At 44.5% G+C, this 25,153-nt stretch overlaps 1 protein-coding gene across 1 annotated transcript in view; it reads right to left on the reverse strand.

Annotated features, from left to right (window-relative positions):
• Positions 1-25,153, reverse strand: part of LOC139560333 (cadherin-2-like) — an 89,570-nt gene that overhangs the window by 41,052 nt on the left and 23,365 nt on the right. The window lies entirely within an intron of this gene.

Genomic DNA, 25,153 nt, shown 5'->3' on the forward strand with positions numbered 1-25,153 from the left:
TCAATAAATAAAATAATGTATTATTTTATTATTTATTATTTATTTATTTTAGCTCAAGTCGTTGCACAGTAGCTTTCTCCCCAATGACAAACGCGGATGCTTCGCCGTGGTCGGCTAGCGATCCCAACTCTCAGGGAGTGAGAAGTGTGTGATGTTTATTTCATAAGTGAGTACACATGCACACGTACACACACAGCTGCAGTGACACACACACACACATGGCTCCTGGGAGCTCTAGTACACAGTCCCAGAGCGCTGCAGTGGCAGTGGTCTGACATCGGTTCATGTTACAAGTGAGTGACAGTGCATCTCAAACACCCCACCTGCACACACACACATCCACATACACAGACTCAGGTACACAAACACCTATGCACACGCACATGCACACATACACAAACACTTCAATATTCCAGTGCTTGTTCAGTGCCTCCTGTGTGTAAAGATTTCCCTGACAGCTCTGTTTTCTGTAGCGGTGATAGAGAACAGAACCCAGTATACAGATAATACTGAAACTCCTTCAAGCTAAAGAGATCAGACGTAAAGATATCACTTCTGTGGAGGCTGCGCCAATGCCATTTTGAATTATTAAACCAGATGTGGAATGACTTTTTAAAAAAGTATTTTAAAAAAACGGTATCTAATCCCCCATATTGTGTTACCTTAAGGACAGAGAGTGCTATAGAGAGCTGTGCCTTCAGAGGGTCTTTACATTGGAGTCACAGCAGTGTGAGGTAGCGCATTATATGTGGAGGGAGGGAGGCTGAGCCCTGGCTCTGAACAGGAGCTAAGGTTTAACCCCAGGCCCTATTGACTGGGTGCTGAGCAAGGATGTTGGTGAAAAAAGCTAAAATAGAAGCTACTATTTTTATTTTGCACACTCGCACAAACACACACACATACAGTACACACACACACACACACATACACACACCGAAATACAATTCACTACCTACTAATAACCTTTCTGTGACATAGAGAATTAACACTGTCGTGCTAGTTGAACTAAAGAGAAAGCCTTTTGTGTTCGCTTGTTTCCGGCACTCAACATAATAAACAAAATGTACCAGTTCCTTTCTATTCCGGAACATAAAGCACAATGGCTAAACCACCACAGCAGGAGATAGAGCAATTTTACCAATGACAAAGTATTGTGAAATTCTGAAAATTGGGCAAAGCATAAAGAGAGGGGAAAAAACATTTGCTTAGTCAGACTGTTGATTTTCACAGTGGACACAAAGGTATCCAGTGGAGTGTACCTTACCGAATTAACCCCCATGTCCTCACCAAAAGCACACAGAAACAGGCATTTTTTAAAAAGGACATAATGTTCACATCATTTTCAAAAACCTGAAAACAGAGGAGAGGAGAGGGAGACCGACAGATAAGTCAAGAGAAGAGAGAAAATAATGAAGGTTATAATGAATAAGTACTATACAAGGACTGAGCCCTGTTGGGAGAAACAGTTGAAAGGGCCCTGGATGCAACCCATTACATTGTGCTAGACAGATAAAGCATCACATCTGCAAACAAAGCCACAGCATGGTACATTGGTCTGCTGCTCCTGAGGAATTGCCGTTCATCTAAATATTGATGAAAAGCACACAAAGGTGTCTCAGAGAGTGGCTCGGCATTGTGGGGGGAAAAGCAGAGTGAACACTCTATGTAATGAAGATATACAAGATACAACGGGAGGAGAATCTATACTGGAACCAAACGCACCACAGGCCTATATATTGACCATCTGCACACTGCACAGAGATTTCTTTCAAGCAACCTCATCCAATTAGTAATTTTTTGTCTTTGAACCTGGAAAAGCAGACTTCAGAGCGCTTAGTGACCTTGGTTAGCGGAAGGTGTTTCCTTCCAGCCACCCGTCTGTAAATTCAAAGCCTTCAGGCAATCAACTCAACAGCAGTAGTCCGGCTGATGCTCAGACACATAGGCAGAATACAGAGAGAAGTGTCAGAACGGCTCAGCTCACAATGACAGCCTCTCAAAGGTCTACTGGGTGGGTGAGACTGTATCATTAAAGGGAGAGGTGAGACAATCTAATTCACACGCTCTATTGCTAATGAGGTATGTTGATTGGCTGGCCGAAACACTCTGTTTGTTGTGGCCTATCGGATCAAAGAGATGATAAGAACCTGATTAGTGATAATATTGCTTCATCTTAATGATCATTTATGGGGCTAGTCGCTGAGCTGAGCCTGGTTGGTCGTTCCCAATAATTACAAACAAGGCTACAATGTTGCTCCCTGTGTGGATGTACAGTGTGTGTCTGGGTGTGTGCAATACCATGGGTTAGCCCGGTGTTTCCCAAACTCGCTCCTGGGGACCCCAAGGGGTGCACATTTAATTTTTCTCCCTAAAGCTTGATGATTAGTTGATTATTTGACTAAGCTGTGTATTACTAGGGCAAAAACCAAAATGTTGGGACCCTTGGGGCCCCGAGGACCGAGTTTTGGAAACCCTGGGTTAGCCTGTATTCGATTGCAGTGGTTTCCCTGTGAGCCTTTGTGGCACTGAGGCCTGTTGTTGGAATGCTGAGCTCCAGTTCTCTAGCTCAGTCTGAGATTTGGCCATGTGAACACCTCTGGGAGGCCCTTCAGCAGCCAGGCGCCATGGCAATCGCTGTGCAAATTCTCAGCAGGCAGCACAAATTCCAATAATAATGAATGGGGATGTCCACCGTGTGTCTATTCATTTATCAGCCCGAAACTCCCATAGCCTATAGAAGACAGGAGCAGCATTTACTAACCCTGGATGTTCCAGTTTATCTATATCTAGATTTATCGTCTCCCCGAGGTATAACGAAACTAAAAGAGATCCTCGCTGACACCACCACCACCACCACGCCCTATTAGACATGTCGTCATGGCCACAGGGCCAAGGAAATAAAGGTCTTTGGTTTGGACAGAAACGCCGATGCAGCAGAGAGATGGGTATATACTGCTGCTGTTAGGGGGGAAGAAAACAGGCCAGTCAGCAGAAAGGCCAGTCCAACTAATGCCCCTTGCCGGGGCACAAAATTACCTCCGACTCAACAAGCCCATTCACAGGCTTATAGAAACCCCCGCAGCTGACTAGCAACACAAAAAAATAAAACAGCTAACCTCCCCAAAGTGCCACTCTTTTGTCTGTCTCCATCACGTGGTGTCGCTAACAGACAAGCACAACTACAGAGAGCAGATAGAGGGGGGAGAGAGAGAGAGAGAGGAGAGACAGAAAGAGAGAGAGGAGAGAGACGGAGATAGAGAGAGGAGAGAGACAGCGACAGAGAGAGGAGAGAGACAGAGAGAGAGATACATCATTTGCTTAATTTGCAGCGTTCTAGAGAACTGTCACACGGGACAGCAGTTTCTTTTAAGACCTAAAATACAGTATCTCATTCTCATGCAGCCTACCTCACAATGGGAACACATAAAGAGGTCGTCTGCCGTAGCCTAACGTCGAGACAATACATAAAATGTTCCATAGTCTTCACCTTTTTATGCCTATCTGCCAATCCAATATAGTGGCACTAAGTTAGTAAAAAGCTGGTCCCTGTAATGTGCTGTAAATGTGGCAAGACATAACACCATGTCATGTAGTTCGTCCTGATATTACCATCATTCATCTCCAGCTGGTGATGTCACTGACAGGCGTAAAATACTCAGCATAGGTGTTTCATCAGTCGCCTGGCAGAAATGCAGAACCCGGCGAATGCTCCAGAGATAATCCTAGCGGGCAAATGCCAGGACGCCACTGATACAAATGCATTTTCATGAACACAGATCACCAAATCGAGTTCATGCTCTAACGCTGGGCCTAGATGGCTGCACTGGAGATGAGACAATGCCATATATCACATAGGCTCTAAATGAGCTGTGCTCAGCGGAATGTCCATGCAAGAGGATGTTGTTTACAAGATGGTGGCTAAGCTGAAACTTGGCTAGGTCACATGCCGGTGCCTCAATTAAAATCAAAGTGCTAAGAAAGACACTCTATAGGAAAATGAAATAGTGGCTAAATGAATAAAGGGCAATTTGACATCAAGTTTGAGACCACAAAACATTTATTTTCTGAAACATTTAGCATGAAATTAGGACTTTCTGCTATTGCACCCTTCACAATATTCTGTCCTATAATTGTCCAATTATTATATAAAAAGTGAAAGTAACACCATACTGATGCTTTTGAAGTATCATAGCGTGATACTACCCATACTTATGCATGCCTGTGTACTTCGTTCCCATTTAGGTTGTGTTTAAGCTTTTCCTCTGAATACATGTTCTATACCCTCAAGGGTAATATGCCATTTTAGCTGGTTAGCCTTTGGCTTTTTATGTCAAAGCTTTTTTTCCATCTTAAGAATCTTAAACCCATTCATTCTGCGGACATGAGGCTCGAACAGCAATGTCCTTGCGATGAGTAGCAGGGAACTCTTGAGGGAAAGTAAACAGTTTACAGTTGATGTCTGGATGTTGGAATGACAAGGCTGGTCTTTGCCAGACTGGGGCCTTGCTTGAAGCGGTATTACTAATGCAGAGAACTTCAAACGCCACAGAGAACCATGTGTTAAAGGCTCTGCCTAAAATATGTACAGGATTCGCAAGAAAGAAACATGGAGAAATGTCAACTTGCCCCACTAATGTCTTTCTGCAAAATAAACTTGTGAAAAAGGAAAAGGCTATCAAAGTCACACGGGCTACGCTATAGGCAGCAGCCTTACTTTCTTATGGTGACCAACTCCCACGACAATTATGTGTTATTGCAGAATTATAGCCCCCTCCTGAAACTGAGGCTTCAGTTAAAGGATGAAAACACACTACCACATTGCATTGATACCACCTTTCTTTACCATGCTCGCCCACACTGGCACAAACACACTCGGAGACACAACCAGCACAACCAGCATTATCATAGCAGCTAGCAGCAATATCCTATGCAGGTCCTTTTCAATCTCAGATAAACTGACCTATGGGCTCTCTGGATATGCTAAACGGACCCCTGAGGGAATAAAACAGCCTTGTTCCATAAATGAGATCCCCTCCTGTTCTCCTTTCTCTTAACACTTAGCATTTCTCTCACGTCAGCACATGACCATTGGCTCTCCCGGGGGCCAGCGGACTTGCCTGACAGTCAATGTATTGGGAGGACAATAACAAGGTAAGCAGATCGACTCCCCGCCAGTGCCCAACAGTCACCTCCATTTCCTTCACAGAGCGGGAGATGCAGATCGCTTCTCTGGATCGGGCCCATTAAAGGACAAAGTCCCTGTGTTGTTTGGTCGAACCTGGAAAATTAGCCTTAGCTATCTCCATTGGGTTACCATCGTCAAATAAGGGCCTTTCATTCTCATTTCATTCTCATTGACTGGGGGTGTTTTTTCTGTACGGAATCAGAAGGACGTTCGCTGTTGTGTTCTAATTGCTATGTTCTACAGCTAGAATGTAAAAATTAGCCATAGTCATCTCCTTGTTAGTTTCATCATCATATGAGGACCTCTTATTATGAAGGCTGAAGAGCTTTTGAAGATATTTTAGTCACTGAATGAAATGCTGTCTGTTAGCTGCTGCTAGAGGGAGATTTTTCTTAAAGTAAACGGGTTAGTGTGAAAAGAGATATCACGTATTCAGATGTTCAACAGTCTTTGTTTGGTAAATGAGATGATTCTAGTGTGTTTTTGGTGTCACAGGAGCCTAGCCTAGCGTCTAGCTGGATTACTGTGTCATCGGAGCCAAGAGCTGATAATGGCTAAGCTACATCCTTCTTTACTTATCAGCAACATAGCTACTGGGATTTGGGTTCTGCGAGCAGAGCGATCAGGACAGCCGCTTGATACAGCGTTTCAGGCTTAAGGAGGGTATTAAACTGACCACATTATTAAAAGGGTGTCAAATAGCTCTCAACAGCTCTTTATGAAGACTTTAACATGGCTAGCTAGTAGCTAACTCCATTGCAATACATACAGGTGAATGGAGAGTCTCAGATCAACATGAACATATGATATTTGAACTGCTAGGGAGCTAACACTTCTTAACACTGTCTTTTACTCTGCTTAGTAGTGTCCTGAGTTTCTTCTGACCACGTGAAACGGTCAGATCATGTGTTGAAGGAAAAATACCCACTCCTTTGAAGGAGATCACCAGCAGCAGCACATAACCTCGAGCATATTTTACACCTCCTTCACTTTCTCTGGGATCAAAGGGAGATAATGAATACCTATTTCTTTGAAGAATTAAAACTATCGTTTTAACTGTAAAACCTTGACTAGGATAACGGAAGGGTCAGTGTGTGTGCCCATATAAAACCGTTGTAACCTCTCCTCCTCCCATTGGCATCTGACTGTAGCTGGCTGGGCCGACAATGCCCAGACACCTCTAGACAACGTTAAATCAAAATTATTAGAAATAAAACCATTGAACTTTGTGTCTATAATTGATGTCCTTTAACCTTGCCCTCCCCCTCTCATAAAGGTCATTCAATTTTAATTGTGCTTCCCTTGTTCAATTTTAACTGCTGAACATCGCTCACTCTGCCCAATCGCCACCGTCCACCTTCCAAGGTAGGGAGGGAGGGCAGTGAAAATATATCTATGTGCGGTTAGCTCCTAAGATGCCTTTTCAAAATCTGATTGTGAATAATAAGCCACTTTCCACGTTGACATTCATTGCGCCTTACTGCAGCATCGTGTATAACAGAGGCCATTTCCCACTGACCTTACAGTGGGGGAAAACACATTTGCCCAATGTTACACAGCTTTCTGCATCCATTTCAAATAGGCTGCAGTACTGTTGAAGTGCCATTACAGAACTTCTGATAATTTGACACATGCCAGCTCTGGAATAGAAGGGTGGGAACAATGCAAGAAATACTGTGCCATCATATACAATATAAATACAATTTTGCCCAAAGTAATGCATGTGATATGAACTTGTTTAGATTCACTGTCAACATAATATGATATTATATCACAAAACATTTCAAAACAAACATACAGACTCACACAGCAGAAATAGAGCCAACTGTATCTCTCATAGTCACAGACACACTGCACTAGTGACATCCAATTTTCAATCACATGTAAGTGAAATGCTTTTACTCTTAACGCTGTACTGAAATAACTGAAACTACCTCTTGAAAACCACTCTGGCACAGTAGAAGGGCAATTACTGAGTCCACTCAGTTTGAGCAACATGGTAAAAGCAGGTCAAACATGTCATATACCTGTATAAGACCTTACTTTAATGTACCAATAGTATAACTGAATCATCCACTCAGAACATGGGGCTCTCACATTTCCATTTGGACGAAATTCAGAGAATAAAGAAAACCTTGAAAGAAGAAGGGCAGCCATCAACCTTGTCATCATCAGCCAATCATTTTGAACCCCGGTGAGGAAGGCTGGGTCAAGGGCTAGAAATGGAGCCAGTCAGAGAGAGGGAACATATTTCTGTTGGCTACATGGCTGGATCACGAGGGGGCTGACCATTAAAGTGCCTGAGTGCAACCTGTAATGGGGCATTAGCCGGGGCTTTTGATCTGAAACTGAGGGCTTCAAAGCCATTCATTTTACCCCCTTGATCATTTCTGTCAGAATGCCTTTGTTATAAAAAAAACTGTGTGTCAGAGAGAAAAACCCAATGATAGAGTGAGTTGGTAGGTCCCCACTGTGGGCATGTTCATGGAGACTCTTAAGATGTTTTAATTATCCCTCCAGCGCAACGGAAAGGGGGCTGTTGTCGGGTTGCTCCTCACAGCAGGACCAGGCTGGCTGGCTAGCCTCAGCTAAAATGACACACACAAAAATCAACCACTCAATTCAATTGTTTTGATTCACTATCAACAGCGTGGCATGTAGCTGAGACCAACACTGATCAATAGGTTGAACGAACTCAAAGGTTCAGATCTTCTGATTGAGGGGTAACATTGTCATAAATAACACCCTGAGAGACATGTAGAAAGACAATGGTATAGCTGCTGTCAGAAAGTATAGCTAACACTGCCGTGGCAGAAGTATAACATAGCATTAGGGTTCGGCTGAGGCATCTGCAAGCTCAAACAGACACGATTTGCATCGCCACCCAATTCAAATGACCTCTCAGCACAGCAGCTTGTTGGGAGATATTCTGTTGGGGTGTGGAAACGGACAGACTGGCGTTGCGCAGCATTTCAGATTGTCCATTCAGTGAGTGTGTAAATGTAAAACAATGCCTTTTCACTCGTTCCAGCCAAAAACCCATCCCCAAGTGTTGCCGCGCCTCTGCCAAGTTTCAGGCACTACGCCTCTCAGCTGCTTGACATAGGTGAGATACTGAGCTTCACTTGACAATGAAATCGTTAAGGATGGGAAGGGGGCAATTAACTGTTTGTCAAGTAATTTATGTTTGAAGGCCTTTAGAGTGTTGAATTAAATCAAACAGGACTTGCTATAATTTCTGTGGTGGTTTGGAGTGGGATTTACACCACTTATAAAACAGAGTGGTGAATATAAAACAGACCCAACTACTTCAGAGGTTTAGCAAAGCTAACGAGAGAGAAAAGCTCTTGACTAGAAAAATGCTACATCATTTGAATAGTCATCATAAAGTGATTGAGAGCTTGTGATGACCAAATAATGAATACCTCTATTTATTTAGATGACTAAGTTCTAAATCAATGGGAGAAAAAGCTAGCACAAAGCAGCACCATGACAATGCAGGATAAAGATCCCAAATCATAGAGAGCAATATAACTTTGATTAGTTAGGGACAAAGGCCTTCTGATTCAAAAGTAAAGAGTAAGAAGACAAAGGAGATTTCCCAGGAGCTCCGTGAGAGAGCCAGAGAGAGAGAGAGAGCGAGAGAGAGGGAGCCATTTGTACGTTATCAATTCGGATAAAATTAAGACTCCTGTACATTTGGGCGTGATTAAATTCCGACAAATTGTCCAACCTCCTGCGCTTGTGCTCGACATACAGTTCATTAAACAACGCAGTCTCGGAGCCAGCCAGCCAGCCAGCTCCATCCACCACAAATAATAAGCGTCACGCATGGCAGAGGGACCACACGTTTGGTGGCCCCGTAATCACACACATGACACGCCCGCGCATATCTACACACCACAGGCCTAACACAGCCAGATGAACCCGTGGGCCTGTGAATTGCACTGTCTAAAAGTGTTAATTCTTATTATAAGTGTCTTATAATCCTGTAATAGTATCTCATTACATAGAAAAACACATTTCAGTCCCCCAGTACGACCTCGGTGTTGAGTAACGACACAGACAGACTGCCTCTCCCTGTTAGCCTATACAGTAGCATGAGGATCAAGGCGCTCGGACAGAACACAATGAATATTTCCAATTACATGCACTAGTACCCACTATCTGTTCAACTAGTCATTTGCAGACAAGTGTTCAGATGTCAAGGCAGTCTGTCCCTTGGATATAACCCCCAAAAACACTTGGATTTAACAAACAGACTACAGATGTAGGATCTTAATTTGAGAGTTTGCTACAGCAGGAAAATGATCCTGCATCAACAGGAAATGTTAATTATCATGTGAATTATAACTAATGGACATTTTTGTAGGGGTTGGGGGGGGGGGGGGGGGGGGTCCAATCTGAAATGGTTAAGTGGAAACTTCAGAAGCACTACAAGTTGTACATTTCCTCCACTGCAGACAAGTTCTCATGCAACAGAGTGATCAAATTAAGATCTTGTAGGCAATATTACAAACCCAATCAATACTATGTTGGGTGTTGTTCTATGTCATAAATGAGATTCCACCTAAACCTAACTTGTAATTAGTAAGAGAAAATAAAAAGAACATGCTTAATGTCTTTAGAGTGGTGTACTTATTGCCCGACGACACACTGAATTAATTTTGACTGCTCTACTTATCGCTACATACATTCAGTCTGGGACTGCCATCGTAGAAGTCGTTTCTGCTGACGTCAAAGTTAGGGGGGTTGTACAAAACAAGTCATCAGCGAATGGATGGTCTCTAACCAGAGTATAAAACCAAATGACTATATCCAAAATGCTGCTTTACCCATCGGTTTCTGGGACCAATCAAAATGGTTTGAATGTGTTCACATTGGAGAAGTTATTGGGGTGGAAATCAAATCCAGACTCATCTTGGAGAAGAAACGTAAGTAGGCGTGGCGTTTGGCCAGAGCGATGTGGATTTGTAGGCAGGCAAGTGCATTTAGGCTACCTTTAACAATGTGCTCAAGAAAGAAAACTGAGAAAAAAACAGCAATGAACGGGACATCAGAACAGTCTCAATTATGTCACAACGCATAAAGAACAGTTGTGTGCTGCACAGTGAAATTAAATGAAATTACGTTGAACAAACATGGAATAGACGTTGAATTGACGTCTGTGCCCAGTGGGTCTGGAAAAGACCAGAATAAGATAACTAATAGTCTTCATAGTATGCTCCTTTCTTGATTGATTTACTAAGGCTAAGGAAAACACACTCAGATAAACTGTCACGCCCTGATCTGTTTCACCTGTCCTTGTGCTTGTCTCCACCCCCCTCCATATGTCTCCCATCTTCCCCACTTATCCCCTGGGTATTTTTACCTGTGTTTTCTGTCTGTCTGTGCCAGTTTGTCTTGTTTGTTCAAGCCAACCAGCGTTTTGCGTCTCGCCCTCCTGGTTTTGACCCCTGCCTGTCCGGACTCCGAGCCCGCCTGCCTGACCACTCTGCCTGACCCTGAGCCTGCCTGCCATCCTGTACCTTTGCCCCTACTCTGGATTACAGACCTCTGCCTGACCTGACCCTGAGCCTGCCTGCTGCCCTGTACCTTGGCCCCACTGCTCTGGATTATCGACCCCTGCCTACCTTGACCTGTCGCTTGTCTGCCCCTGTTGGTACAATAAACATGGTTACTTCTACACAGTCTGCACTTGGGTCTTACCTGAAACCTGAAATAAATGCATACTTGGTGGAACGTAAATTAAGTTGTCTAGCATTGCTGTTAACAGCAAATGTATAGGTCTAATCAGTATAACACAGATGGACATCTAAGTTGTTCTCCAACATAAAACCATACGAGGGAAGGGAGATGAACATTGAATCCCATCCAAAAGAATATCCGACTGCTGCTTGGAATGTAATTAAAATACACTATCAATAAAAATGCGATATTGACACAGCCTACTTGTATTTTACATTTCCATATATTTCCAAAGAGACAGTTTTGCACCATTATATGATGGCCAGGGCCTTTCTCGATATCAAAAAATTAGACAGACAGTATCTCCCTCACTCCACCTAGCTTCCCACCCCCATTAACACCACCGACCCGTTGACCCCTGTACCACAGACAACGAGGCACTGCACAGGACAAAAAAATATGTTTTTTGTTTGTTTATAAAACAGTGAAAAAATCAACCCTAGTCTTCTGAGGGGCTTGCCAGAAAAACAAGAACCTGCTTAGTTAAAGAGGAGGGGGGAAACTTCCTCAAAACAATGGCACTGGCAAAAGACAGAAAGAGACCGAGGGTTTTTCAAAGAAAAAGGCAGGAGGATTAGTGCAGCTGCCAATACAGAGGGTAGGCTGGGTGTGCATTCGCCAGCCACCACACATTTGAATCAATACGTGTCAAATGCCGCTTGAAACACAATTAGTGTGCTGCTAAAGAAAAATAAAGAAAAATACACACAGGGAAGATTAAAGGATGTGCACAATGTTCCTCTCAAAATCGTTAAAATTCAACACCTATACAGGCTTTTCAGACACATGACAGCTTGTTATGCGCCTGCTCAAGTTGAAGAAAGCAGAGGAGAGCAGAGCAGGGAGGAAAGCAAAGCATGCATCTGTATGAATATCCAAACACCTTCTCAACGTGTCTGTCAACTCCACTGAGCCCTTTGTGCTGCTGTGTGGGTTTCCTAAAGATATCAAGCTACAATAACTAGGATACACAACACACCATAACAGACACGGCATCTCATCTCACTACTAACCTACTTCGACCTGCTAGATACTAGATTCCACTCCCCCACCCCCCTTCATCCACCGCATAAACTTAGTGGCTCAAAAGAGATCAACCAACTGAGTGTAATGAAATTGAGAGGGGGGAGGCGGGGAAGTGAGACTGGAGGGGATGGAGTATGGGGGGTAGTGGGATCATCCATCTGTGCAAGCAATAATGTCTGTATCTGCAGGCTGGTTGAATCACACTTTCAAATGGATGGCACAGACTTCTGTAATAGCACTGATGGTCGGTCTCCTCGCTGTTAAAGTAAATAAACAAATAAATCCCGCATATACAATATACAGGAAGCTATATGAGATATCCTGTACACGGTGTTGTGTGCAGACGGTGATGTACAGTATGTATTGTAATCTATAACAGTAGCCCCTGTTAGCCTAACGGTTAAGTGTGTTGGGCCAGTAACCGAAAGGTTGCTGGTTGGAATCCCTGAGCCGACTAGGTGAAAAATCTGTTGATCTGCCCTTGAGCAAGGCACTTAACCCTAATTGCTCCTGTAAGTCGCTCTGGATAAGAGCGCCTGCTAAATGACTCAAATGTAAATATACAAGAGGAAGGAAAACACACTGCAGGTCAGTGGAAATGAAACAAGAGGTTATCTCATGTACAGACCGGATGAGGTGGATATAGAGCTTTGTTGGTGCCATCTCTCCCTCCCATAAAACCTCTGAAGGGCAGATGTAGCATTCATTTGTGAGAGACGAAGGCGTCGCATCTTTCCATTAAGGCCTGTTTCTCACTTTCAAATGCATGACTTCCTTTTTACGTGGCAGCAGAAGCATCTCCAACCTACAAATTGGCGCACTGTAATGTTGCAGAGTGAGTCATGGCTTAACCTAACACAGAACCAGACACTGGTAATTTAGGATGCACAAAGACCTTTTCTAAAGGGCTCTTATCAAACAGACTGTGAAGTAGATCATATTTTATCCCCTTTCAAAGATATTTGTTGGAAAATAAAATGTGTCATACATATAAGAATGTCATACATATTTGTCAATGCCACAGATATGTGAATGTATAAGATTGCCCTGATTGTATAGGAGAGCACATTATAGCTTTACTAACAAGGATAGATATGATAAAACCATGCTTTTACATACGGCTACGATGGTATGAGTATAGATGCATTGCTACATTGGGGTATAAATGTATGGCTACAGCTGTATGTGACTAGCCTGCAGGTTTTGGTTTCAGTATGTAAAGCAGTTCAGATGGCTCAGTCATGTTGTAGGGGGATTTGTATATCAGTATGTATGGCTGTATGGCTGCAATAGACCAATTTGGTAACACTGGTATGGGGAATATGTATACCTCCATATATTTGGGTATGACTGTATGGTTGGTTGGCTGTATGGTTCAGTCATAGACCTAATAGTGACACCGGCAGTACGTACAGAACCAGTCCAAAGTTTGTACACACCTACTCATTCCTAGGTTTTTCTTTATTTTTACACTGTTCTACATTGTAGAATAATAGTGAAGACATTAAAACTATGAAATAACACATATGGTATCATGTAGTAACCAAAAAAGTGTTAAACAAATACATATATTTTTGAGATTTGAGATTCTTCAAAGTAGCCACCCTTTGCCTTGATGACATCTTTGCACACTCTTGGCATTCTCTCAACCAGCTTCACCTGGAATGCATTTCAATTAACAGGTGTGCCTTGTTAAGAGTAAATATATTTTGAATGAAATTAAAAAATATATTTTGATTTGTTTTTTTGGTGACTACATGATTCCATATGTGTTATTTCATAGTTTTGATGTCTTCACTATTATTGTACAATGTAGAAAATAGTAAAACATAAAGAAGAACCCTTGGATGAGGTGGTGTGTCCAAACTTTTGGACTGGTACTGTATATCTATCCATATGTATTGGCATGTCTGTAAAGCTGTATATCTGTCTGGCTCTGTTCCATATGGAGAGCCCTCTTAGCCTGGTTTAATCAGCTGAACTGAGTGGGTTCAGCCCAGGATATGTAGGCCTACAGCTGTGCTTTATTAGACACAATGAAGACCAGATTAGGGGATCTGGGAAGGGGAGAACTGGGGAGAACGGGGGAGGGGGAAATGACTCCAAACACATCTGTCCTTGGTTTGTCTCGGGCTCCAAAACCAAACCACAAGCATGACCGTGTACAAATCTGTCTCCACTTGTAGAGACACAACAAGCAGGCAAGTCTGTGAAAACGTTCTCAGACCTTGGGTTGGTTTTTACACTGACTGGGGCTCCTAGGAACAGTCTGTTGCCCGGCTGTTGATAGCAAGTTAGCGCTTGCGCCGGGAGAAAAGGGTTACAATGACATCCGCACGCCGCGTGGAGCCGTGTGGGGCTACAAACAAGTCATCATGTTCTAACTAATCAAGACGATGATGTATGTATATGCACAGCTATGCACAAGCACTAAATATTCACGATAAGCCCCAGAGAGAATATCACTGATGCCTCTCTCTCTCTGATTATGACCTTGATGGAAAACAGGTTGTTTCTAAAGACGAAAAACTGCTGTCTCAATGTTGTGTTTTCTGTAGTGACCGGGTCTTTTGTTGTGAATAAAGTCGCAATGGCATACTGTCCGATCTGACATTTGTTAATAACAAAATCTGAAAATATTCTGTATACATTCAGTAACATGATAAGACTATTCCTGGAAAATGTGGGGTAGGTGCAACATAAGACAACATTTTGAGTGAGAGGAAAGTGTGCAGAGTTCTTAAGCAATTTCAATGTACTTTTATGACTAAAAAAAGAGTCTTCAACTATAAGTTACTTTTTTGAGCTCTCCTAGCTGTGCCGGTGAAGATCTAGAGCAAGCACACTTGTAGTTGTTAAGTTTGGAACACAACCCTGCACCATCGCCATCACACAATTACAGTTTTTCTTTACGCAATCCAAAAACGATTAATTATAAAACGCAATCTGGGTCAGCTGGGCATGATTTGAAAGCTTGTTCTATTGCCAACATGACTAGTTAGGTTATAAAATATGATATTATAGTGTTAGGCTTTTACAAGGCAATTCAGGGAAACAGATCGTAATGTTGATGGGCATAGAAAGGAGTCATGAGTGCATTCAGGTGCGTGTGACGCAGCACATTTTCTTCACAATAGACAAACAGGCTCATTCTGTTCAGAACAACCCAGTGTATGATGCCATGTCATCCTGTAACTGTACATCAAACATAGTGATCATAAACGTTGACACTGTATCTGACAACAGTTTTATAATTTCGAGATGTGAAGCGTACATTTGAACTCACGTGGGTTTGGCTTGCTTGCATGACATCAAAGCTGTATTTATTATATCCTCAACATCTTATTTTTCAAAATACATCGAGTCATGTTAATTGACAGCATTTTACTCACTCAGACAACAAAACATTTTAAAAAGTTGTCCAATTAACGGGAGGGATGGGGGCAACTTCTTGTCGCATGCAGTGCTCAAGATCAGAATGTCTGTCAGTCAAAAAACCCATACAGGGCCTCCTGAGTGGCGCAGCGGTCTAAGGCACTGCATCGCAGTGCTAGAGGCGTCACTACAGACCCGGGTTCTAATCCCAGGCTGTGTCGCAGCTGGCCGTGACCGGGAGACCCATGAGGCGGTGCACAATTGGCCCAGCGTCGCCAGGTTAGGGGAGGGTTCGGCCGGCGAGCTGTAATGTCATTGTCTCATCGCGCTCTAGCAACTCCTTGTGGCTAACTTTGGTCGCCAGTGTTACAATGTTTCCTCCGAGACATTGGTGCGGCTGGCTTCCGGGTTAAGCGAACAGTGTATCAAGAAGCAATGTGGCTTGGCAGGGTCATGTTTTGGAGGACGCATGGCTCTCGACCTTCGCCTCTCCCTAGTCTGTATGGGATTTGCAGCAATGGGACAAGACTGTAACTACCAATAGGGAGTAATTTTTTTTTAATGAAACACCTACAGCCAAAGCTCTAACGTCATGTATATAGTATGTTATGGTACTGCCACTACGTTCCAATTTAGGCGCTTATTAGAGTAAAGGGCTACGTATAATTGAACACGATAATTGTTCGGTAATTAGACAATGCTTTTAGAGCAGGCATGGCGATGCATTTTACCCAGACGTTAACTGGGTTATAGAGCTACAGGAGTGTAGGTAAGCACGATGCCTCCACCTGAGTCACTCTGAAGACTTAAGACCCTGAGAGAGTGAGCGAGACAGAGAGCGAGAGAGAGCGAGAGAGTGAGAGAGAGAGCGAGAGAGAGGGAGAGAGAAAGAGAGAGAGAGAGAGAGACCGGGGGAGACCAGAGACAGAAGGACATAGAGACAGAAGACAAGACAGAAATGCAAGAGAGTGAAAAGAGAAAGAGATGTGCTATGTTTTGTCTGGCTAGCCTCGTCAGTCTTCCATCCTGCCTCACCAGTCCCTACCTCTATGGCAAACAGACAGACTAGGGTTCACAGCGTGTCATGGGCACCGTGGAAAAGAGCTTGATCAGGAAGACATCCCACTGCCATTAGAGCTCCTCTGTCTTTGTTTACAGAGAGGCCCTTTCTTCTCCATTTGAAAAGCTCACACACGGTGAGTGATTAAACAACAAACCACACGGTCTGTCGTAGACTAATCCACTGGCCAGTTCCTTATGTGGTAGTGCTTTGTCCTGATTTTTTAGCACTGGAGGTGGAGGCAGGCCCAGATAGAAAGATGCTACTGCGCGACATGATGCAGACTATATTAAATGACTAATCTCATTTGCCACAATGTTGATTGTGATATTTGTTTATATCATTTAAGGAAGAGTGATACTAGATAGGCTTTTAGTGTTGTTGTTTTGTGGGAAGACACTTGAATGAAATACGCTTGCACTTGCCTTGGATGTGATACTTTAAACCCTGATTGATACTGAGTATGCTGTTCTCATTCTTGGGGTAAGACTAAAGGCGGGGAAATCTAAACTTGGCAACGGCTGCCCCTCTAGCTACAAGATAGACTGACTGGGTGCAAGGCTGTTGCCGCTTTGCCTCCAGGTTGGAAAAAGTTGGAGGATTAAACTGTGCCAGGTGGTGTCCCATTTTCTTCAACAGTCCCCTGTCAGGCCTCCAGGTACAATAATAGCAATTCTGGAGACTGGGATTGAACCTATTCTTCTGAATATGTGAATAGCAGCCGACCAGGAGCCTAGACTGTGGCTAGACTGTGGCTAAAATGGTGTTGGAGCGGGTTGGAGCGAGCGGTCGCATTCGCACTTTGGTCCGCAGGTAGTATAGCTTTTCATTACATTTCATTACATTTCATTATAGTACAACGGTTTGATTTGTCTAATCTTAGCAATTTCTTCTTAGCTAGCTACATAGCCGTCTTTGTATCAAAGATAATTGCGTAATTATCGTATTCCGTCGTCCTAACGTAGTCTACACTGCTATCTGCCCAGCAGCTAGCCAGCTAGCAAACGTCTACCGAATAGCAGCACTGTAGAAACTATTACACTCAACTGAACGACTTGATTAGTGTAGTGTTAGCTAGCTACATAGTTGTCTTTGCTGTCTTCGTATCCAAGATAATTGTGTAGTTTAGAGTGTGTAGTTTTAGAGTGATTATCTTAATTTACCGAGGTTAGCTAGCCAGCTATTTGTCGCCCTTAACGTAGGAGACACTGCTAGCTAGCCAACAGCTAGCCAACGTCTACCAAATAGAACTTCCGCACTCAACAACCCGGTCGCATTCCGCTTCGCTCCACAGGTAGTATCACATTTTCATTTCATTTCATTACAGTACAACGGTTTGATTTGTTTGATCGTAGCTAGCTACATAGCTAGCTACATAGCTAGCTACATAGCCGTCTTTGTATCAAAGATAATTGTGTAGTCTAGAGCGATTTTCTAGGTTAGCTAGCCAGCTATTGTCGTTCTTTTAACGCAACGTAACGTAATCAACACTGCTAGCTAGCCAGCTAGCCCCCGAATAGCAGCACTGTAGAAACTATTACACTCAACGGAACGACTTGATTAGTGTAGTGTCAACAACGCAGCCACTGCCAGCTAGCCTACAAAGTCAACAACGCAGCCACTGCCAGCTAGCCTACTTCAACAGTACTGTATCATTTTAATCATTTTAGTCAATAAGATTCTTGCTACGTAAGCTTAACTTTCTGAACATTCGAGACGTGTTGTCCACTTGTCATTCCAATCTCCTTTGCATTAGCGTAGCCTCTTCTGTAGCCTGTCAACTATGTGTCTGTCTATCCCTGTTCTCTCCTCTCTGCACAGACCATACAAACGCTCCACACCGCGTGGCCGCGGCCACCCTAATCTGGTGGTCCCAGCGCGCACGACCCACGTGGAGTTCCAGGTCTCCGGTAGCCTCTGGAACTGCCGATCTGCGGCCAACAAGGCAGAGTTCATCTCAGCCTATGCCTCCCTCCAGTCCCTCGACTTCTTGGCACTGACGGAAACATGGATCACCACAGATAACACTGCTACTCCTACTGCTCTCTCTTCGTCCGCCCACGTGTTCTCGCACACCCCGAGAGCTTCTGGTCAGCGGGGTGGTGGCACCGGGATCCTCATCTCTCCCAAGTGGTCATTCTCTCTTTCTCCCCTTACCCATCTGTCTATCGCCTCCTTTGAATTCCATGCTGTCACAGTTACCAGCCCTTTCAAGCTTAACATCCTTATCATTTATCGCCCTCCAGGTTCCCTCGGAGAGTTCATCAATGAGCTTGATGCCTTGATAAGCTCCTTTCCTGAGGACGGCTCACCTCTCACAGTTCTGGGCGACTTTAACCTCCCCACGTCTACCTTTGACTCATTCCTCTCTGCCTCCTTCTTTCCACTCCTCTCCTCTTTTGACCTCACCCTCTCACCTTCCCCCCCTACTCACAAGGCAGGCAATACGCTCGACCTCATCTTTACTAGATGCTGTTCTTCCACTAACCTCATTGCAACTCCCCTCCAAGTCTCCGACCACTACCTTGTATCCTTTTCCCTCTCGCTCTCATCCAACACTTCCCACACTGCCCCTACTCGGATGGTATCGCGCCGTCCCAACCTTCGCTCTCTCTCCCCCGCTACTCTCTCCTCTTCCATCCTATCATCTCTTCCCTCTGCTCAAACCTTCTCCAACCTATCTCCTGATTCTGCCTCCTCAACCCTCCTCTCCTCCCTTTCTGCATCCTTTGACTCTCTCTGTCCCCTATCCTCCAGGCCGGCTCGGCCCTCCCCTCCCGCTCCGTGGCTCGACGACTCATTGCGAGCTCACAGAACAGGGCTCCGGGCAGCCGAGCGGAAATGGAGGAAAACTCGCCTCCCTGCGGACCTGGCATCCTTTCACTCCCTCCTCTCTACATTTTCCTCTTCTGTCTCTGCTGCTAAAGCCACTTTCTACCACTCTAAATTCCAAGCATCTGCCTCTAACCCTAGGAAGCTCTTTGCCACCTTCTCCTCCCTCCTGAATCCTCCCCCCCCCCCCCCTCCTCCCTCTCTGCAGATGACTTCGTCAACCATTTTGAAAAGAAGGTCGACGACATCCGATCCTCGTTTGCTAAGTCAAACGACACCGCTGGTTCTGCTCACACTGCCCTACCCTGTGCTCTGACCTCTTTCTCCCCTCTCTCTCCAGATGAAATCTCGCGTCTTGTGACGGCCGGCCGCCCAACAACCTGCCCGCTTGACCCTATCCCCTCCTCTCTTCTCCAGACCATTTCCGGAGACCTTCTCCCTTACCTCACCTCGCTCATCAACTCATCCCTGACCGCTGGCTACGTCCCTTCCGTCTTCAAGAGAGCGAGAGTTGCACCCCTTCTGAAAAAACCTACACTCGATCCCTCCGATGTCAACAACTACAGACCAGTATCCCTTCTTTCTTTTCTCTCCAAAACTCTTGAACGTGCCGTCCTTGGCCAGCTCTCCCGCTATCTCTCTCAGAATGACCTTCTTGATCCAAATCAGTCAGGTTTCAAGACTAGTCATTCAACTGAGACTGCTCTTCTCTGTATCACGGAGGCGCTCCGCACTGCTAAAGCTAACTCTCTCTCCTCTGCTCTCATCCTTCTAGACCTATCGGCTGCCTTCGATACTGTGAACCATCAGATCCTCCTCTCCACCCTCTCCGAGTTGGGCATCTCCGGCGCGGCCCACGCTTGGATTGCGTCCTACCTGACAGGTCGCTCCTACCAGGTGGCGTGGCGAGAATCTGTCTCCTCACCACGTGCTCTCACCACTGGTGTCCCCCAGGGCTCTGTTCTAGGCCCTCTCCTATTCTCGCTATACACCAAGTCACTTGGCTCTGTCATAACCTCACATGGTCTCTCCTATCATTGCTATGCAGACGACACACAACTAATCTTCTCCTTTCCCCCTTCTGATGACCAGGTGGCGAATCGCATCTCTGCATGTCTGGCAGACATATCAGTGTGGATGACGGATCACCACCTCAAGCTGAACCTCGGCAAGACGGAGCTGCTCTTCCTCCCGGGGAAGGACTGCCCGTTCCATGATCTCGCCATCACGGTTGACAACTCCATTGTGTCCTCCTCCCAGAGCGCTAAGAACCTTGGCGTGATCCTGGACAACACCCTGTCGTTCTCAACTAACATCAAGGCGGTGGCCCGTTCCTGTAGGTTCATGCTCTACAACATCCGCAGAGTACGACCCTGCCTCACACAGGAAGCGGCGCAGGTCCTAATCCAGGCACTTGTCATCTCCCGTCTGGATTACTGCAACTCGCTGTTGGCTGGGCTCCCTGCCTGTGCCATTAAACCCCTACAACTCATCCAGAACGCCGCAGCCCGTCTGGTGTTCAACCTTCCCAAGTTCTCTCACGTCACCCCGCTCCTCCGCTCTCTCCACTGGCTTCCAGTTGAAGCTCGCATCCGCTACAAGACCATGGTGCTTGCCTACGGAGCTGTGAGGGGAACGGCACCTCAGTACCTCCAGGCTCTGATCAGGCCCTACACCCAAACAAGGGCACTGCGTTCATCCACCTCTGGCCTGCTCGCCTCCCTACCACTGAGGAAGTACAGTTCCCGCTCAGCCCAGTCAAAACTGTTCGCTGCTCTGGCCCCCCAATGGTGGAACAAACTCCCTCACGACGCCAGGACAGCGGAGTCAATCACCACCTTCCGGAGACACCTGAAACCCCACCTCTTTAAGGAATACCTAGGATAGGATAAAGTAATCCTTCTCAACCCCCCCCCCCCCCCTTAAAAGATTTAGATGCACTATTGTAAAGTGGCTGTTCCACTGGATGTCATAAGGTGAATGCACCAATTTGTAAGTCGCTCTGGATAAGAGCGTCTGCTAAATGACTTAAATGTAATGTAAATGTAAATGCTAGTCCTGTTAGCCAGATTACTGATCAGGGCCTCTTCAGAGGCAGGCTCAGGGCTCCATGGCAGGTCTGTCTGTCTTATAGTAGTCCACAGGCCTCTGACTCTGTTTAGGAGGACTACTTGAGCTTGTGCATTTCACTAGTCAAAGTTCATCATCGTTTTTATTGGATGATATAACTCTTGCTGTGCATTCTAAAAGTAATCCTATTATGTTTTTGTGTGCGCGTTTTCTGTTTCTGTTCTCATTTCTATTCCTCAACATAACGCATGTTGTTATGAAAGGGAAATGATTCCCTCTGTTTTCTCTATTTTCTAGGAACAGCTCGCTCGGACAGATACTGAAAAATGCATAGCCCTCCATGGTTGTTAATGGGGTAGGAAAACTAACTTTAATATCACAGTGTGTTAGAATTTTCAGTGGTGAGCCTGGAAGGCCTGAGAGGCAGTAATCACTATCCATACACAGCAAGCCAAGGCCACACCGCACTGTATTTCTCACTTTATACAGCTCAACACTATAGGGGTGTATAGCTGCAATAAACAACCCATAAAGCAGACGCTTTTACAGTCTTACCAATTCTATGATGTCAGCATTGTGCCTCCTGAAACCCCTCTAAACGTCGTAACACTGTCTGCTTCGCCATCTCTAATCGTTCCGCGGGAAAATATGACATTGATCATTTGTGAAGGTTGGCGCTGGCTGCTCACGTGACGGCTCGACCTGGCATCGGCAGGCAATGGCATCGAGTCATCATCACTACCAACACTGTGGCTTCAGTATTAGAACAGAGCATTTGCATGGCACATACACGGTGATGGCAGGTCAAACAAGAACACAATCCAAGCCTGGTCTGTTGATGTTACGCTGCTACCCTCTAAACCCTTCGAAACAGATGGTTGGAATCATGTTGTTTCCAAAGCCATGCAGAGTTTTTGGGAGATGAGAAAAGGCCCTCAACATATGAGCAAAAAAAACGCTAAACCAGTGTCCTGTTAAATTAATTGAATAATATATCAGATCATGGGCTCTGAAAATCTTGAATTATTGACCTAGTTATTGCCGTATGTGGCCTCTGTTGAAAAAACAGATGGAGACAGAGGTTGGATAAAAATCTAACATGTACAGCGATTGCAGCAGCAAGCAACTGATTAATCCATCAGCTGTTTTATTTTATATTTATTTCCCCAACAGTTGCCTTCCAGCAGATGTCAGAGTGATTTTTGAAATGAGGCCCGTGACAACTGCAACAGCAACAGTGATTTTAAAATCACACTACAGTACGAATCCACGCCGAGCAATTTATAAAATAGGAACGCTATGATTTTTCACCTCACTTCAAAGGATTGTTGTGCGCGAAAGCAAGTGGTCAAGCTATAACACTTGCACAGATTCGGAACATTTGACAATTGCTGTCTTTTGTCCGAAATATTATGAAATTGTACTGCCAAACAATTGTGTGTCATGTGATAAGATTCCAGGAACTAAAAACTGGAATACACAGACACCCATCGTCAACAACAAAAAAAACACATGTAACTTTTTTGAAGTCACATTGATTTTGAAGGGCTTTTCTCTCTGTATACATCCATTTAAAATCCCTTATTGACCTGTTCAGAGCCAACCACATGGAAGCAAAAGGAAAGAGGGAAGAGAGAAAAATACAGTGAACACAGAAATTCAAATAAGTCCACCTGTGCTTCTCTTACAACTTCCATTAGTGATGTGTCAAAAAGCACCAGCAGGACTTACAGTGGAGGCTGGTGGAAGGAGCTATAGGAGGACGGGCTCATTGTAATAGCTGGAATGGAATCAATGGAACGGAGTCAATATTGTTGTTTCTATATGTTTAATGTGTTTAATACCGCTCCATTTATTCCATGAAAGCCCGTGTGACCATTGCACTCAGAACAGATGTGTTGACCAACTGACGAGGCCGAAACATCTACCTACCCCTAAATTTAAAAAATACTAAAAATAAATATCGAATCTTCTTTTTTGTGAGGACCAGCTACACAATTTTTGAATATATTCCATTCCAGCCATTACAATTAGCCCGTCCTCCTATAGCTCCTCACACCAGACTCCTCTGCAGGACAAGAACCCCAATATTTAATACGTACCAAGGGAGGGGGAAAACATGTTTTTTAGTCTCTGGTTAGAGACAGCAAGGGGAAATCTAATAAATGAATGTAAACGTGGTTTCACGGGTGGAGGGGGGCCGGGTGGCAGTTCAGTAGTATTAGGTTTCTCAGAAGAGACTACTAAAACCACTACAACCAGTGATGGTCACTGCGAGCAAGAAAGAGAGACTCTGGGAAAGGCCGTTGTCCGTGAACCTCGAAAGCAAGTTGGCCCAAATTCTGTTACATATCCCCCCCTTTATGTATTGGGGACAATGAAAGAGTTTAGGAGGGGAGCCTGGAGGTCCGGTGAGGGATCTCTAGTTACCCTCTCTACTCTACCAAAACCAGGCAGCACGGTGGGGTGGTGGGCTAGTTCAGTTACATGACAACCAGTTTAGCCTGGTGGTGTGTTTCTCCAGGAAACAACATGCTGTTTAGGTGCCTCAGGGCACAGAAATGTTAATGCATAACACACACAAACACAAGCACACACAGATGGAGCAGATCTCAAACACAAACACACACTCACACACACATGCGTAACCAAAAAGACATGTGTGTGTGTGTAGAAAAATGTTTGAATCATCCCTCTCCTTTGTGCTCTAATTTACATAATGTGGGAGTGAGAGGGCAAATGTCATCCCCATCACCAACTAATCCCTTTGAAACGACTCACAATGGGCAGTAGCTGAATGCCTTCAGCATAGCTGGCAGGGGAGAGTAGATCCTACCGGGCTGTGTTCCCTCCCTCCCTCGCTCCCTCCCTCCCTCCCCACCCACCACTGCGAAGTCACTGTGTTCCCCTTTCGAAAAGTATCTGTGAGCCAGCACTGTAACCTGAAGCAGTCTTTTGGATATCGGTTCTCAAGTAAAAGAGAGCAATGTTTCCGCTAGGATAATTTTCAGCAGCGGTGGCAAAGTTAGCATGTGGGGGGGAGTAGTGGATGTGGCCAAGGGCGCTGTCTTCGACCAAAATTATAAAGGCCCTCCTCTTGGGCCAGAGACAAAATTTAGCTGTTTTACAGCAAATTTCCTGCAATTCTACAGTTTTTGCCATGGAGCAGAGAGAACATTTTACAGTTTTCAAGTCAATTTCCTGCAATTATACAAATTTGTCATGGGGCTGAAAAAAAAATCAGTTTTAAAGTAAATTTTATTCAATTCTACACATTTTTCCATGGCTTATGCCGTGTTCTTATATTATCTTAGTAACTCAAACATTATAACAAAATCAATGGGGGCCCCATGCCACGACATTTTGGAAACTTTAGATTATCCTTGACTGTCTAGTTTTATGGTGGTGATTGTTAGTTCTCAACAAACAAAAAAATATATAGATCCATTATCTTTTTACATACTTTTTATCTAAGTTTAGTCACTATGAAATAACACATATGGAATCATGTAATAACCCAAAAAGTGTTAAACAAATCGAAATATATTTTATATTTGAGATTCTTCAAAGTAGCCACCCTTTGCCTTGATGACAAGTTTGCACACTCTTAGCATTCTCTCAACCAGCTTCAGCTGGAATGCTTTTTCAACAGTCTTGAAAGAGCTCCCACATATGCTGAGCACTTGTTAGCTTCTTTTTGTTCACGCTGCGGTCCAACTCATCCCAATTGGGTTGAGGTCGGGTGATTGTGGAGGCCAAGTCATCTGATGCAGCACTCCATCACTCTCCTTCTTGGTCAAATAACCCTTACACAGCATGAAGGTGTGTTTTGGGTCATTGTCCTGTTGAAAAACAAA

Source organism: Salvelinus alpinus, chromosome 30 (genome assembly GCF_045679555.1).
Source record: "Salvelinus alpinus chromosome 30, SLU_Salpinus.1, whole genome shotgun sequence".
Taxonomy (NCBI): domain Eukaryota; kingdom Metazoa; phylum Chordata; class Actinopteri; order Salmoniformes; family Salmonidae; genus Salvelinus; species Salvelinus alpinus.